Here is an 18111-nt window from a genome sequence, read left to right as displayed (position 1 = left end):
TGTACCAACAATCAAAGCAAAGCAAAGTCATTTATCTAAAGTAAGATACCCTCAAGATAGACTCAAATGTAGAACTTTCTGACTCTACGACTTTTGCTATACTCTGAAAGTGAGAGTGTTAGTTGCTCAGTCATGTCTGACTCTTTGCGATCCCATAGACTGGAGCCTGCCAGGCTCTTCTGTCCATGGAATTCTCCAGGCGAGAATACCAGAGTGGGTAGTCGTTTCCTTCTCCAGGGGCTCTTCACAACCCAGGGATCAAACTTAGGTCTCCTGCATTGCAGGCAGTGTCTTTACTGTCTGAGCCACCAGGGAAGCCCAGAACTCTACTCTGATTACCTGTAAATCCCTTGGACTGCTTGGTACCGTTTTGACGTAACACACAATGAAGCATCCTTGTTATTGGGAGGTAGCTATGTCACGTGACACCAGATTAGTCCTGTTATGTACACTGGAGCTGTACTCCATGGAGCTTGTGAGCTTCCACGGCAAAGGGGGGGCTATAGATGTCTACATGTTCACCAGCTTTCAGAAAGGCAGAATAAAAAAACACATGGGCAAAGCTAAGACATACAGTCTCCTGTCTCACGAAGTTCTCTATCCCCTGATGATGCAAACTGACAGGGCTAGCCTCAAAATATATTCAGGTCATGTGAGTACAGCAAACATTTATAAAAGGAGGTACGTCATAGGTATTGTCTTGCAAGGGATGGTCAGCCCAGAAAAATGAACTTATTTCCTTGCACACAAGGAAAGCTCATGGGAAAATAAATGAGCAATTATAAAAATGTCTTTTAAGGCATAGTGATGGAGAGTTTGGGCTTCTTGAAAAGAGATCCTGCGTTTGAATTCTAATGTATGCTTACTCACTGTATGGGTTCAAATCCCTGTGCCTTTGCATCTGTAAAGTGGGGCTGCTATACCACCCTTACTGCACATGACTGTGAAGAATGAATGGGGTACAGCACGTGGACAGCTTACTATGTGCGCACGTTCTTGTTGCTGCTCAGTCATTAAGTCACGTTTGACTCTTTGCGACCCCCTGGACTGCAACATGCCAGGCTCCTCTGTCCTCCTTCACTGTCTCCTCGAGTTTGCTCAAATTCCTGTCCATTGAGCTGGTGATGCTATCTAACCATCTGCTGCCTCCTTCTCCTTTTGCCTTCAATCTTTCCCAGCATCAGGGTCTTTTCCAAGAGCTGTCTCTTCACATCAAGTGTTATGTGTTCTGTGCACATAACTAGCACTCAACAGTGTTCGTTTTTATACTGGAATTAGACCACTTGCCTGGGTCTAGTCTGAGTTCTACCTCCTACCAGCTTTGTGCCCCTGAGCAAAGTACTGAACCACTCTGCCTCTCAGTTGTCCCATACGTAAGCTGGGTTAAGACTGATATGTGCCTCATAGGGTCATAACAAGGATTGAGTAAGCTAATATTTGTAAAGGACTTAGAAAAATGTTTGGCACACAGCAAAGACTCAATGTTGAAGTGAAAAGTGAAAGTGCTAGTCTCTCAGTCAGGTCCGACTCTTTGCGATCCCGTGGACTGTAGCCCTCTAGGCTCCTCTGTCCGTTTCTCCAGGCAAGAATACTGGAGTGGGTAGCCATTCCCTTTCTCAAGGGGATCTTCCTGACCCAGGGATTGAACTCAGGTCTCCTGCATTGCAGGCAGATTCTTTACCGCCTGAGCCACCACGGAAACCCCAAAGACTCAATGTTCACTACTATATTATCGTTGTGATAATTTCTGATTGTGGGAACTACAAGATACCGCAAGGAAACAAAAAGGCACTTATCTAGAGCTGTGGTGTGTAGGTGAGAAGGAAAACTTCCTAGAAAGCAGAGTGAAAGTGGGTATATGTCAGGTAGATGGGCAGGGGCTAGGGGACAAGGGCAAGGTCTGGATTTAGAAAGAGCATTCCTGGGCGTCCTTTACCTTCCTTCTTCAATGGCGACCTTGTTGCTCACAGCTCTTGTTTTTGCCCATTACAGTTCATGGGTCCTGAAATTGGTTTGAAGGCAAATTCCAAGCTTGCAATGGGGTGGGAGAGGGTAAGAAGAGAATGCAGTACCCCTTTCTGAAAACGGGCTGTAACCATTTAGCCGATTATTTAATATTGAGGAATGCAGTAAGGTCAGAGCCTGGATCACCTTTCAATGGAGATACAGCTCCAACGAGCAGGCTCTGAAATTGCTTGAAGTCATTTACACCAGTGAATGCATATGTATCAGGGCCTGGTTAAAGATTTAGAGGATAAGCTGGTTAATAGAATTAATTTGATATATCCGGTATAATTCAGTGGAACACGTAAGTGCCCTTCAGAGCTCAAAACTGCTGGGAGAGGAACAAATCTTTGTACCAGCCATTAAAGAAGGATTAGTTGGAATCCTGAAGGAATAAACCCATGACTTTCATTCTTCTCCAGCTGTATGCATAATAGATGTCTTGATAAATGGCTATGGTATAAGCAACTTATCAAAACAACTTGGACTGCTGATGTATGTATGTGTAAGCATGTGTGTGTACATATATATTAGTATTTTTTGCCACTTCAGGTTCATGCCACAGTTGTATCTGATCCCTTTTCCTCATTTCTGAAGCCAAAAGGGAATGCGTGAAAGACCAGGGTTTCATACACTCACTAAGGGCATGAATGAAAGTTGCTCAGTCTTGTCCGATTCTTTGTGACCCCATGGACTATAGAGTCCATGGAATTCTCCAGGCCAGAATACTGGAGTGGGTAGCCTTTCCCTTCTCCAGGGGATCTTCCCAACCCAGGGATGGAACCCAGGTCTCCCACATTGCAGGCGGGTTCTTTACCAGCTGAGCCACAAGGGAAGTCCACTATGGACATCGCTCTTCACAAAGTGGGGTGGGCAGAAGATGGTCACCACCGTTGGTCTCTGGGTAGGTCGAAGAGGGCTCCTGGAGGGAACAGTGGCTAGATGCCTTGGATTACAACATGGGCTGGTCCAGTACTGAGGCTGCTGGTAGGAGCTGAGAAACAAGACAGCCGAAAGAATCTAATACTTACTGCAGTTCACCAAGATGTCAACGCCCCCATATTTTGCAGTTGAAACATGACTGTGTAGGACCAAATAGCTGGCTTTTTGAAGGTGATTCAAAAACAGGAGTAGATCATATTTTCTAAGAGAAATAAAAGCTTCCTCCTACATTCCTGTTCATTTTGCGATGCCAAATTAGGGAGAACTTCTGGCTGAGAAATAGGAAAAAAAAAATTGGAGATGTTTTAAGATGATGAGATGGGTTCTTTTTATGCCATTCTCAGTATATATGGTTTTTTAAGATGTCAAATGGGAAAAATGATAACTTTTTTCCAATCTGGGAAAAGAACTTGGGAGTACACGCTGATGACTCTTCTAGGGTATGTGTGTCTACGGCCAGCATAATCATTAAAATATTCTGTGAGCTGGGAAGTACGTTAGAGGGGAATTTTAACAAAAGGGAGAAAGCAAAGGAGAAAGGAAAAAAGTGTGCATTTTCTTTTTACCTAAAAGTTTGTTTTGACTTTCAGGGATCACGCAAAGTATCCAGCTCAGTGCCTGGTAGATAGGAATCATGTAAAAACAAAGAACAGAGATGTGCTTAAAATTGATTTTTACCAAAAGGGTAGGGGTAGTGCATCTTATCTTGTGTTCTTAAATAAATTACCTTTCTTAAATAAATTATCCTTCCTCATGGAAGATAATCATTGCTTTCCTGTTTCTCTCTGTGCCCCTTATTGGGTCAGTTCAAGTGCAAACCTTGGGCCACAGAGAGAGGAAGGCCTGGACTGATGGGCCACTTCTGACTGATGGGGGGCAAGGCCCTTCACCCCAACATGCCCTAGTGTCCCGAACTATAGACTAAAATGGGTACAACGGTGCTTCCCTTACAGAGCAGTTGGAAGGATTCAATGAGAACGTTTTCACAGCCATCAGCGAGGAAAGTGGGTGTCTCACACTTTCTGTAGTTATCCATCTCTCTTCCCTGTTTTTCAACAACGATCCTAATATGTAGGATGAGATCAGTTTTACCTTGAGTTGGTTGATGGAAGTTTCTGTATCCCTTGCAGCTGCTCTGGTTTACAATGTAAATGAATGCTAAAAGAGCCAAGGGTCAGCAATACAGAGGAGCAAGTCCTGGGCTACAACAACCTTTCCATGCCATGACAGAGAAAACCCATGCAGAACTCAAGTACTTCAAGGAAGAAAGAAGGACAGAAAGAGGGGCAAGGAAAGAAAATAGGGAGAACAGAGGGATAAAGGGACAGAGAGAGAGAGAGAAAATAAATGTGGTTTTGAAACACTCTTCTAATTCTTTGCGAAGAAAAGACAGCAGTGTTGAGCTAATGCCCCCAAAATAGATCTGAGCAAACATTTGCCAATGATCTGGAAAAGAAAAATCTTTTCTGACACTTCTCTTTAAGTAAGGCTGGAATGTGGGACTTGGGGAAGGGAGGGTGGTGCCGAGGCCAGGCGAGGTCCTGCCCACTCTGCATCAGGTCCTCCAGAGTGGCACTGCCAATGTTCAGACCTGGCTTGTGACAAGCAAACCTCTGAAGCCTGTGGTTTGGATTTTGCTTGTGGCTTTCTTTTCATATGTGAGGTCTTCTTATATCCACGAAACCAGGCCTTGCCCAACTGACATCAGACCAAGAGGCTACCCACACTTACAAGGATGTGTGCCATCTCACCCTTCTTTACAGTTTTCATGGATCTCACTTAAGAAGCAGTGGAGTTGGGAATGGGGGGATCACAGGTGATCAGTTCCTCTCCCTTCCTTGAATTTACAACAGCATTTTATGAACTGAGTATTCCATGCATGGTAACTGATATTAACTAGAAAATTGTGGTTTGGGCAAGTGAATTTGGGAAATAGATTCCATAAAGGTAAAGAGGTCCTTAGGGGGCACATTGATATGCTAATGTGTTTTATGAGGGCTGTCAGTCACCTTATTTTATTCTTATTCTATTAGCATCATTGGACCCTGTTCCTCACTTTCTCCTTGAAATACGTGCTCCAGTTAGCATACAGGTAGAGAAGGAAATGGCAACCCACTCCAGTGTTCTTGCCTGGAGAATCCCAGGGATGGGGGAGCCTGGTGGGCTTCCGTCTACAGGGTCGCACAGGGTCGGACACAACTGAAGCGACTTAGCAGCCAGCAGCAGCAGCAGCTACTCTCTCTCAGGTTCCTTCTATTTCATTGGCCTCTCTCAGCATCCTTTACAGGTTCCTTTTCCTTTTCCACACCTGGGAAGACCAGGTCTCAGTCTGAGGCCCTCCCCTATTTGAGGAACACTCAACACCATTGGGTGGTTCTATTGACTTTATGAGTTTTTAATGCTATGGATATAACAATGACACAATTTTTTTTTTCTCACACTGTGATCTCACCAATTATCTGCAGATTAAAACTTTATTTATACAAATGATATCAACACTTGAATACCTAATGGGCATTTTCCATGTCATATGTTCAAAACAAAACTCCTGCTTGCCATTGGCTCCCTCTGCACTCCATCCCCACGGCTTCTACACAGTTTTCCATTTCCACCAAATGGTGTCCTGCTCCCATCTGTCCAGGCTCAAAAATGTAGGCGTCATTCTCGACTCCTCTCATTCTCTAACTACCCATGTCCAGTTCAGCCCACGTCTTAACTGCATTACTTTTAAAATACGTCCTGAATCCAAGGCTTGTTACCACTACTACACTATTCCAAACCATCATCGTCTTTCACATAGACTACTTAATGGCCTTCTAACCAGTCTCCCTGGGACACGCTCCCTTTCCACAGTCAATTATCAACACTTCATGATTTAAAAAACAGAAACCAGATCATGTTACTCCCCTTCAAAAACCTCCCAAGATTTCTCATCTTACTAAAAATAAATTATGAACTTTTCCCCATATCCTAAAAAGCCCTGTATAATCAGACTCCTGCCTGCCTCTTGGCTCTCATCTATTACCACTGCCCCCTTTACTCAGTTCCCCAGAGACACACCAGTGTATGTGCTACTCTGAACAGGCCAAGGTTAACCACAGGGCCTTTGTACTTGCATTGGCCAGTATGGTTCTGCCTCAGATTCTCAACCGGCTTTCTGACACCAATTCACCAGCTCAGTAAGCCCTTTCCTCCTCAGAACCTCCATTTCCCCTCTGCTGTGAGAAGATTTCAAAGGGAGGTGGTGAGGACCAGGATTTGTAGACTGCAAAGTGTCAGGACACGGAACAATATTTGGTCCCATATAATAAAGCTGATTCACAGTATCAGTAACCAAACCAAACGAAGGCACAGCAGAAATTCAGTGCTACAATTCACCATGGTCGCTGTCATTTCAGTACAGAATATCTTAGTCATTTAAAAGTGGAGACACAGTTCATTATAATCTTGGCTCTACTTCCATGTTTATTGTAAAGATCTTCTATTCCTTGATTGGAGGCAGAGCTGAAATTGGACAACTGAATCATTTCTATGAGTAACAACGTTTCAGAGCTTTCCCCACATCGTTTATGTGTTAATAGATTTTCTCCTCATGACAACCCTCAGGGGAGTCTCATTATCCCCATTTTACAGATGAAGGAACTGAAACTTGGCAAATGACGCTGATTTCCTCATGCACACAGAGGTAACAAGTAACATCGAGGACTTTTGAACTTAGATTTTTAAACAAAGTCACCTTGCTTACTCATGAACTACTATGTTCTGCTTCGCTATGAACAAACGTTTAAGTATTTTGGCAAAGAGGATTCCGTCAGCTGTAAGGACTTTTGAGTTTGTGTGGTATTGTTGAAGGCCCTAGGCTTAATATAAAGCAGGAAAGTGTTTTGGTCTCTAAGTCTCTGAGCATTTTTATAAGAATATGTGACATTACAAAAGGACTCAAAAGACTGAACTAGGAGTAATGAGAGCTTTTCTCAAGGAAGCACATTTTTACTGACAGCTGTCTTACATTAGGCTGGTTTGCCTCATGCGACAACATGGGCAAGCTGTGACCTCCGCATCCCTGGAGGTATGTAATCAGAGACAGCACAGCCTCTCGTGAGAGACATTACAGACTGGAGGGCTTTCTTGAATCATACAAGCCGCTCTAGACATTTCTACACAAGCTGCCTTGCGTAACGGTTAGGGTTCTTTCAACCTTGAGGCATGGTTGTTCAGCCAACACCAAACATGAAGTCTCAGCTTGGTTTCCCCCCAAAGCAGAGTCTGAGGTAAGGTCTGGGTGTCAGGCAGTTTATTTGAGAGGTGATCCAGGCGGTAGGATAAAGAGTGGGGAGACAGGGACAGGGGAGAAAGGAAAGCGAATCAGTGGGGTTAATGAGCTGAGGATTGTTATGGTTCTGCTGAGACCCTTCTAGAAACCATGTGAGCTGAGCTTCTACCCATGTTCTCCCAGAGGCTGGGCATTTATTCATCAGCTTCCACCCAACCAGTGCTGGCCGTGTCTACATAGGAAGATGAGCAGGCTTCTGTAGTTCCAGAACAGCCATAGGGAGAAACCTGTAGAAGTTGGTAGGATACCACTGAGATGGGTTAAAACAAAAATGCACGTAATTATCCATCACAGCTACACTAAGGTAAGAGGCCGAAGGGATATGATGTTGGGCATCAAGAACACTTCCTATACCTAGGCTGTGGTTTGGTTTTTAGGATGGGGTCTGGAGGAATGAGCAGGAGCCCCCAAGGCAAGGGCTCCTTCTACTCTGGTGTTTGTTTTTAGACCTTTTAATTTCATATTGGAATAGACTTGATTAATAATGTGGTGACAGTTTCAGGTGTCAGCAAAATGATCAGTAATACACACATGTGTATCTATTCTTTTCCACATTCTTTTCCCATTTAGGTTGTTACCTGACATTAAGTGGAGTTCCCTGTACTACACGGTAGGTCCTCGTTGTTATCCATTTTAAATATTGCAGTGTATATATGTCAATCCAAAACTCCCTAACTATCCCGTCTCCCCTCACTGTTTCCCCATGGTAACTGTAAATTCATTCTCTAAGTTTGTGGGTCTGTTTCTGTTTCGTAAATAAGCTCATTTGCATATTTCTTTTTAACACTCTTTTCTTTTTAGGAGTACAGAATTAGCAATGGTTCCTGTGTCAGGCAGAATAAGGTCCCCTAAACCCTCAAAGACATTCACCTCCTAATTCATGGAACCCTTGTGGCTCAGATGGTAAAGAATTTGCCAGTAATGTGGGCAATTGGGGTTTGATCTCTGGGTTGGAAAGATCCCCTGTAGAAGGGAATGGCAACCCAACCCAAGTATTCTTGCCTGGAGAATTCCATAGACAGAGAAGCCTGGCAGGCTACGTGAGTTGGCAAAGAGTCGAACACAACTGAGTGACTAACATTTGCACTTTGTGTAGTTAGATTATGTAGCAAATAGGAAATAATGCTATAGGTGAGATTCTAATTGCTAATCAGCTGGCCTTGAGATGAGATTATCCTGAATTATTTGTATGTTCCTAAGGCTATGGTTTTTCCAGTAGTCATGTATGGATGTGAGAGTTGGACTGTGAAGAAAGCTGAGCACCGAAGAACTGATGCTTTTGAACTGTGGTGTTGGAGAAGACTCTTGAGAATCCCTTGGACTGCAAGGAGATCCAACCAGTCCATTCTAAAGGAGATCAGTCCTGTGTGTTCTTTGGAAGGAATGATGCTACAGCTGAAACTCCAGTACTTTGGCCACCTCATGTGAAGAGTTGACTCATTGGAAAGGACTCTGATGCTGGGAGGGATTGGGGGCAGGAGGAGAAGGGGACGACAGAGGATGAGATGGCTGGATAGCATCACCGATTCGATGGATGTGAGTTTGAGTGAACTCCGGGAGTTGGTGATGGACAGGGAGGCCTGGCGTGCTGCAATTCATGGGGTCACAAAGAGTCAGACACGACTGAGCGACTGAACTGAACATATCATAAAGGTCCTTAGAACTTGAAAATGGAGGTAGGAAAAGAGAATCAGAGAGATGACAATGTGTCAAGGACATTGCTGTCCTTGAAGATGGAAGAAGGGATCCACAAACCAAGAAAGGTTGCCAGCTTCTAGAGTCTAGAAAAGACAAGGAGATGGAGTCTTAGCTAGAGTTGCCCTAAGGAATGCAACCATTTCAACACCTTGATTTTAGCCTCATGAGATTTATTTCAAACTTCTGACCTCTAAAGCTGTAAGATAAGTACTGTGTTGCTTAAGCCAGTAACATTTGTTATAGCAGCGACAGGAAATTAATACAGTGCATTATTCCACAGACTGCAGAGCAATCTGTGGAATCTAATCAAAGAGGATCAGCACACTAGAAAGCTTTTGGCTGAAATAATGCTCTTGCGTGACAAATAATCCCCAAACTCTGTACGTTAAAACAAAGAAAATATATTCCAGGCTAACAGGTAGATAGGTTGATGCAAATAACTCAGCTGCAATATATGCAAAAAACTGTGTACCATCATAGGCTGGGCTTTACTGGGCTCTAAGCTTCAGGATGGGCTCAGGTCAGCTCCAAGATTTTCACCGCAATACCCAGACTGAAGAAGCAATGACTCTCTGGGGCCAAGTAGATTGCATCTCCTGGCCAAGGGAAGGAACTCTGAAAAGCTGGCATAAGTTTGCTTGTGCCTCTTTAGGTCACAGGTAGATGGTGACATACTATTATTTCTGTCCACACTCCATTGCTGCCAGTAAGTCATAAAATTTGGCCCAAGACAATGGGTTCAGGGAGGATACTTCTGGAGAAGGAGAGAAAGGAAGGGAGTGAAGGAAAAAATGTAGATAAATAATGAAACCTAGTGCAATCACTGAGGCATGTCAGTATCTGTGAAGGTATGTGTTCACCTGTCTCTTGCATAGACAGTTTCCATCATGATCTGGCCAAAATGGCTGATTTTCCAATGAACAGTGCAAATCTACAGAGATCCCTTAGGTTGCACACATGTCTAAATACACTCTTAGAATCCTAAATTTGAGAATCACACAAGAAGGCATAATTCAATTGCCATCTTATTAGGGGAAAGAGAGGTCTTGAGAAGGAAATGTTATTTTCTCAAGACTAGACTTTTAGTGGTAGAGTTGATGATAGACCAAAGGCCTTTAAAATCTCAGTCTGGGGCTCAACTCACATCTTTCTTAATTCTAGAATCCTGCTTCTAGGTACCCCAACAGCTTTGTTAGCATTCCAAGTCCTTTGGGGTCTATAGACTGAATTTAGAAAGGTGAGGTTGATTATTCCAGCATCTTACATACAGAGTCTTCATTTTTCTCCTGTAAAGCTTAGGTTTGAATAAGCTTTACTTTGGCTGGGCCTAGGGAAACCCACTCTGCCCCTGCCTGAGGTCCTGCTTGGGTATTGTAGGGCAGTGATTCAGAGCAAAAGCACCTTCCAAACCCATATGGGCCCCTTCACTTTTTTTCCGACAGCAGTCATTTCTAGACTCATTAGAGATGCCCAGATCGAGAGGGCTAGAGACATGGAGGTTCTCCTCTTGGCCACAGGTCAACTGGGGCATCTTCATGGGCTTTCTTAAGACTCCCTTTTCCCAGGAAGCTTCAGTCCTCCAAAGAAAGAAGGCAAGGTCTGTTTCCTATGGCTGAAAGACTCTTGTCATCCTTTTGTTCCTCCTAAGCCTGGGGAAACCCTAGGTCAGTTGCTCCAGGAACCTCCTCGACTTTTCCTGGGCAGAATTAATCACTCACTTCTCTCTCTGCTTACTAGCACTTTAGGCAGCCTTTCTTCCATCACTGACCCTACTGTATTATCCTTTTTCCTTTACACAGCTCCCTCCCTCACTAGCTTATCTCTTCTGTTCCTGGGACTCTATTTCATTTAGAATGATGACCCAAGGATTTAGTACAATGTCTACTAAATAGAAAGCAGTCAGTAAACACCACTTGCTCATTTAATGATTCTATTGATTATTATATTTGAGCTAACAGTTCGTGATAATGTTCATAGTAAAACACAATAGTTATTTACTAAAGAAACCTGGGTAAATTTATGAATGGAAAAGAAGCGATGGTTATTAAATGTCTTCAGGGGCCAATCTCTATCCTACACGTGGTCCTTCAACACATAGAAACGTACGCATCCATGTGTACAAGACAGTAAAGGATAGCTTAGTGGACATAATAATCAACATTTTTGAATTATTAATGCAGACAGAAACAGATTAAAGAATACTTATTTAGAAGGCTTTTTTTTTCTTCAAATCATCTGTGTGCTCAGCAATCAACCAATGAGTTCTACTGTACCAGTCTAAAAATAAACAGGGAGTGCTACATTGCCAGAAATGATCTCAGCTCACCTCTGGGAGGTAAAGTCTCCACTGGAGGCATTTTTGTTGCTCAGCTGTAGAATAGAAGTAGGCCCTCTGCAGCAATTTCCAATTAGCTAAAGGGGTTCGGGGATGATTTTGGCAAACTTGACCTAGCTTTGAGCATGAGTTTGTTTCATTCCTCACTGTGCACATCTTGCCATTTCTGAAGCTGTGAGTCAGGCTGATGTCAGCCAAACAAGGAGCTGAACCAGCATGTCCAAGCAGATTGGAGGTGTCCTTGGCAAGGGTCTTTGATGCTACCTACCAGGGACAGATGTCCTAGAAGTGATGTCACTTTTTTTCCTATTTAGGTCATAACTCTACAGTGGCCTTTGTGCAAAGATGTTGAAGTGAAATTGTGAGCACCCTAAGAGTGCTTTCTTAAGAAATGGTTACGCATGTATGTATCTATATATTGATATCTAGTTAGTTACTAGAGACCTGAGAGTTAAGAATTCTGGTTCTTGCTCTGTCATGATTTGTTTTGAACTTTGGACAAATCATTCCTCTTTCTTGGACCTCTGTTTTTCCATCTGAATGACAACTATATTGGAAAGGTAATCTCTAAGACCTTTTCCACCATTGTGTTTCCTTTATTCCTGGAGACCAATGACAACATTTATATTATTGCATTTAAGGAACTGATGTATCCTTCTGAGGACATTTTGCTACCAATCAATGGTCTTGTTTTGTCTTTCATTATCATTGCCTCAAACAGATAAGAAATTCATCAGATGTAACACTCTTGACAGTCTGTAGTGGGATTTGGAAAGGAAGCTGTGTTCCCTTCTGCTGGCTGACTATAGCCAGGTTTAAGCAGCATGGGGTTGGGAATCCGCATCCAGTGGGTGTAGTGGAGTTTTAAAGATGGTGAAGTTCCATAACTGAGTGTCAGATCCTGGACTGGAATCAAATTTTTGGACACTCCAGACCTTAAATTTCTTGATAATTAAAAGAAAGTCATAGTACCACTGATCTCATTGAAATAAGCTTTCCTTCACTTTACAGCTTAATATCTGAAGGCCTCAGGAATATTATTTCCAACTTCTCAGCATGTAAAGTGGCTTTTGTTTCACCCCCTAAGATTTTCTTTAAATAATTACCATCCATGCAAAAACTGTAGTGCTCAAAGATATTCATATTAATTTGTTGCCCATTTATAACCATCACAACATCTTCAGCCTCATCTACTGCTGCTGCTGCTGCTGCTGCTAAGTCGCTTCAGTCGTGTCTGATTCTGTGCAACCCCATAGATGGCAGCCCACCAGGCTCCCCCGTCCCTGGGATTCTCCAGGCAAGAACACTGGAGTGGGTTGCCATTGCCTTCTCCAATGCATGAAAGTGAAAAGTGAAAGTGAAGTCGCTCAGTCATGGCCAACTCTTTGTGACCCCATAGACTGCAGCCCATAAGGCTCCTTCATCCATGGGGTTCTCCAGGCAAGAGTACTGGAGTGGGTTGCCACTGCCTTCTCCACATCTACTGCTATTCTCCTTCAGGTATTACTATTGATCAGAAAGCTGAAGTGATCAGAAAAGAATAGAACAAAGTCAGAGGAACTAACTTGGGCTGAATGCTTTCTGTGAACTAGTGCACCAGCCTTCAAGCAGTTTCTCTCTTTCAACCTCACACCAGCATGACGGTTTAGGAATTTTACTGGTGAAGAAACCCAGAACTCAAATCACACTCGGGAAGCCTATAACAAATAGTTTTATCATTGGAAAAAATTACTCAAAGGCTTCTGATGGAAGGGATAACTTAGTTTCTTGGATTTGTTTTAAAATTTTATTGTGTGTTTAGTTTTAAAATGAAAACAAATGTTTTCCCCACATTTTGACTGCAAGCGTTAATTGCATTCAGTATCTAGATCTTAATTAACCTTTCTTTGGAATCTTAACTTCTAAGGAGTGTTAAATGAATCAAGTCTAACGTACAAAATAAAATATTACTCATTTTAGTTAATGCCTTAGACATTAATTGGGAAGGAAACTGAGTGTAGGAGAAGAAGTGTCATGGGGATTTTTACTTCTCCTTTGCTTATGTTTCCACCTTCCCCCTGCAACACCTTCCTAGTTGGTTTCATTCATGAAATTATTTTAGGTGAATGATAAGTAGGTTCATCTTTGAGGCCTAAGAGACTTGGGAATGGGTTGTGCTCATTTTCCTATCAGCCACATGGCCTGGGCCTTGCATTGCTGCAACACTGAGCTTCATAAGCTTGGGATGTAAATAACCAGGAAGCTTAGTGTTGCCATTGGGATTTAATGAAAAAATGAACTGCACAGGAGTCCCCCCTCAGCCAAGGTTTTGTTTTTTGGAGTTTGAGTTATGCACAGTCAAGTGAAGTCTGAAAACAATAAGTGAAAAATCCCAGAAATAAATGATTTATAGGTTTTACATTACGCTCATTCTGAGTAGCACACTGAAATCGAGCTGTGCTTCTCAGGACCTGAATCACCCTTTGTTAAGCTTTTCCCACCTGTTTGCCACTCAGTAGCTGACTTGGTTATCAGCTTGGCCGCTGCAGTATCACCGTGCGTGTGTCCAAGTCACCCTTCTGCTACTTTTTAGTGGTCCCAGTGCAAGAGTAGAGACTGGAAAAACAGTGTTTGCCGGGATCTGTATTATCTGTGGTTTCTGGCATCCACTGGAGTCTTGGAATATTTGTTCCACTGATAATGTCTCAAAAGCAGGTAAGATTTTCATTCCCTCAAAATTGTGCCCCCAAAAAGGAGAACTGCCTTGCATTTGAGAGTTTACAGTGTTATCTCTGCTGCTCTCAGTTACTGTATTTTGAATAACAGACTTTGGGGGACGCAGCTTGTTGTTCAGTCCCAGAGTCTTCTCTGACTCTGTGACCTCATGGACTGCAGCAGGCCAGACTTCCGGGCCCTTCACTATCTCCCGGAGCTTGCTCAAACTCATGTCCACTGAGTCGGTGAAGCCATCCAACCATCTCATTCTCTGTCATTCCCTTCTCCTCCTGCCTTCAATCTTTCCCAGCATCAGGGTCTTTTCCAATGAGTCAGCTCTTCGCATCAAGTGGTCAAAGTACTGGAGCTTCAGCTTCAGCATCAGTCCCTCCAATGAATATTCAGGACTGATTTCCTTTAGGATTGACTGGCTTGATCTCCTTGCAGTCCAAGGGACTCTCAAGAGTCTTCTCCAGCACCACCGTTTGAAAGCATCAATTCCTTGGCACTTAGACTTCTTTATGGTCTAACTCTCACATCGGTACATGACTACTGGAAAAACCTTAACTTTGACTATATGGACATTTGTCAGCAAAGTGATGTCTCTGTTTTTTAATACAGTGTCTACATTTGTCATAGCTTTTCTTCCAAGGAGCAAGTGCCTTTTAATTTCATGGATGCAGCCACAGTGGTTTTGGGTCCCAAGAAAATAAAATCTGTCACCTTTTCCACTTTTCCCCTTCCACTTGCCATCAAGTACTGGGACCAGATGCCATGATCTTTTAGATTTTTGAATGCTGAGTTTTAAGTCAGCTTTTTCACTCTCATCAAGAGAGTCTTTAAGTCCTCTTGGCTTTCTGCCATTAGATTGATATCATCTGCATACCTGAGGTTGTTGATATTTCTCCCAGCAATCTTGATTCTAGCTTACGATTCGTCCAGCCTGCTATTTTGCAGGATGTACACCCCATAAGGTTCAATAAGCAAGGGGACAATACACAGCCTTGACAAACTCATTTCCCAATTTTGAACCAGACCATTGCTCCACGTCTGGTTCTAACTGTTGCTTCCTGACCTGCATACAGTTTTCTCAGGATACAGGTCAGGTGACCTAGTATTCCCATCTCTTGAAGAATTTTCCAGTTTGTTGTGATCCACACTGTCCAAGGCTTTAGCGTAGTCAATGAAGCAGAAGTTGATGTTTTCTCTGGAATTCCTTTGCTTTCTCTGTGACCCAGAGGATGTTGGCAATTTGTTCTTTGGTTCCTCTGACTTTTCTAAACCCAGCTTGTACATATGCAAGTTCTCGATTCATGTACTGTTGAACCCTAGCTTGAAGAATTTTGAGCACTACCCTGCTAGCATGTGAATAAAGCTCAACTTTATGGTAGTTTGAGCATTCTTTGGCATTACCCTCCTTTGGGATTGGAATGAAAACTGACCTTTTCCAGTCCTGTGGCCACTGCTGAGTTTTCCAAATTTGCTGGCATACTGAGTGCAGTTCTTTAACAGCATCATCTCTTAGGATTTTTAAATATCTCAGCTGGAATTCCATCACCTCCACTAGCTTTGCTTGTAATAATGTTTCCTAAGGCCCACTTGACTTCACACTTCAGGATGTCTGGTTCTAGGTGAATGACCACACCATTATTGTTATCTGGGTCATTGAGACATTTTTTGGACAGTTCTTCCGTATATTCTTTCTACCTCTTATTAATCTCTTCTACTTCTGTTAGGTCCTTACCATATCTGTCCTTTATTGTGCCCATTCTTGCATGAAGTGTTCCCCTGATATCACCAATTTTCTTGAAGAGGTCTCTAATCTTTCCCGTTCTATTGTTTTCTTCTATTCCTTTGCACTGTTCACTTAAGAAGGCTTTCTTATCTCTCCTTGCTATTCTCTGAAACTCTGTGTTTGGTTGGGTATATCTTTCCCTTTCTCCCTTACCTTTAGCTTCTCTTCTTTTATCAGCTATTTGTAAAATCTTCTCAGACAACCACCTTGCCTTCTTGCATTCATTTTTCTTTGAGATAGTTTTGGTCACTGCCTCATGTACAATATTATGGACCTCAGTCCATAGTTCTTCAGGCACTCTACTAGATCTAATCCCTTGAATCCATGTATCACCTCCACTGTATAGTCATAAGAGATTTGATTTAGGTCATACCTGAATGGTCTAGTGGTTTTCCATACTTTCTTCAATATAAGCCTGAATTTTGCAATAAGGAGCTCATGATCTGGGCCACAGTCAACTCCAGGTCTTATTTTTCAAAGCTGTTTTAGAGCTTCTCCATCTTTGGCTGTAAAGAATATAATCAACCTGATTTGGTGTTGACCATCTGGTGATGTCCATGTGTACAGTCATCTTTTGTGCTGTTGTAGGAGGGTCTTTGCTACAGCCAGTGTGTTCTCTCGACAAAATCTTATTAGCCTTTGCCCTGCTTCATTTTGTACTCCAAGGCCAAGCTTGCCTGTTACTCCAGGTATCTCTTGACTTCCTACTTTTGTATTCTAGTCCCCTATGATGAAAAGGGCATCTTTTTCTTTTCTTTTTTTTGGTGTTAGTTCTAGAAGGTCTTGTAGGACTTCATAGAAGCAATCAACCTCAGCTTCTTCAGCATTAGTGGTTGGAGTATAGATTTGAATTACTGTGATGTTGAATGGTTTACCTTGGAAATGAACCTAGATCATTCTGTCATTTTTGAGATTACACCCAAGTACTGCATTCTGGAACCTTTTGTTCACTATGAGGGCTACTGCATTCCTTCTAAGGGGTTCTTGCCCACAGTGGTAGATATAATGGTCATCTGAATTAAATTTGCCCATCCCCATCCATTTTACGGATTTCCCAGGTGGTAAAGAACTCACTTGCCAATTCAGGAGATGTAAGAGACTCAAGTTTGATCCCTGGGTCAGGAAGATCCCCTAGAGGAGGAAATGGCAATCCAATCCAGTATTGTGAAAAGTGAAAGTGAAGTCACTCAGTCGTGTCCAACCCTCAGCGACCCCATGGCCTGCAGCCTACCAGGTTCCTCTGCCCATGGGATTTTCCAGGCAAGATTACTGTTATTTAATCTATATCTCTAACATTTTCAAGTTGGTCAAACATGACTTAATTTTATCACTGGGAATTTGGAAAATTGCTGTCTATCCAGGGCTTCTTTATTTCTGGACACATGATAAAAATATAGGCAAAGATTTGTCTCCCGACAAAAAGTAGTCATGTTGGAAGTATCAGTGTTACTAGTGGTCTGAAAATAAACTTCTACATGAAAAAAAACAAAAAACCAAAAAACTCTAACACATGTAGCTAGTTTTTTGTTTTTTATGAGATTAGTGGTCTCTCAGTCTTATGCCCCAGTTCTGCTAATCATTTACTCATTCATTCATGTAACAGTCAAACATCTAATGCCCGCTGAAATGTTCAAGGCTCTTGGCTGGACACTGGAGATAGAGAAATAAAGACCACAAGAGCCCTGCACTTCAGGATCTCATATTTTAGTGAATTGATATCAAATCAGGGTTTCTCAGTTGTGGTACTGCTGACATTCCTGGTTGGATGACTGCTGTGGGGGGATGGTCCTGGAAGCTCTAGGATGCTGGGCAGCATCCCTGGCCTGTAGTGCTGGGTGCCAGCAATGCCCTTCTCAAGTGTGATGACCAAAATACATCTCTTGACATTGCCAAGTGTCCTGGGGGGTGGGAGCAAAATCACCACTGATCTGTATCAATATACATAGCAAAATTCTGTTTCCCTAGCCAGAGAAAGCTCTGGAAGACTTAGAACATCCTTGTATTTTTCCAGAGCCACAGAATGGCACACACATAATAGACATTTTAACACTGCATTGTGATAGACGCAAAAAAAAAAAAAAAAGAACGCTGTGCAGTTTTTTAGAACTGCAAATACTGGGCTCTAAGTTTCAATGTACAACTTCCATTTTTATGGTGGTTCTTGCTGCTAACGTAGTTTTTGCCCTGTATGCTCTCTCCTGAATCCAAGCATTCAGTTACAGTAAGCAGAGTCATGCATTAGAAACTGGGACAGAGGAAACAGAGACAGATGGGGAAAAAAAGAACCTTGAGATTCTGTGGTCTTTGAAC

The sequence above is a fragment of the Bos indicus genome, chromosome 8 (assembly GCF_029378745.1).
Source record: "Bos indicus isolate NIAB-ARS_2022 breed Sahiwal x Tharparkar chromosome 8, NIAB-ARS_B.indTharparkar_mat_pri_1.0, whole genome shotgun sequence".
Lineage (NCBI taxonomy): Eukaryota > Metazoa > Chordata > Mammalia > Artiodactyla > Bovidae > Bos > Bos indicus.
Note: the sequence above shows the minus strand (reverse complement) of the source record.